This window comes from Euprymna scolopes, chromosome 39 (assembly GCF_053919585.1).
Source record: "Euprymna scolopes isolate OS-2025 chromosome 39, ASM5391958v1, whole genome shotgun sequence".
Classification (NCBI taxonomy): Eukaryota; Metazoa; Mollusca; class Cephalopoda; order Sepiida; family Sepiolidae; genus Euprymna; species Euprymna scolopes.
Genome location: NC_136520.1, coordinates 74,222,118 through 74,222,600, shown reverse-complemented (window position 1 = coordinate 74,222,600; position 483 = coordinate 74,222,118).

Below are 483 nucleotides of genomic sequence, written 5' to 3'. Positions count from 1 at the left end.
TCATAAATTTGATCGGTAGAGAGCATGAGTTGTACAGCGGCGCATATCCCATCTCGTGGAGATTCTACCACTTTCAGACATGATAAAAAGGCCCCTATCGCTCTTGGGATTTGTACATAACTGGCCAACTAGTCGATGGTCTGAGAAAACAAAAATAACGTCGTCTTTTCTAGGGCGACAATTTTACCGTTCCACCCTGTATAAGCATAAACATATATTAATTTTCTTTTAAATTATAGTAACATATTCTTCCGTAACCGTTTGCGTCATCATTTTAAATTCGACAAAAATTTTTAAACAACATAATACACAGGTATTTAATTCCAGCTCTGTATGTTTGTGGAACATGGACTCTCGTAGCAGAATTAGAGAATTAGAGAAGAGGATTCATGCCTCAGAAATGAGATGTTTCAGAAGACTGCTTGGTATCTCTTACAAAGACTACGTAACCAATAAGGAAGTCAAAAACAGAATAAGACAAGC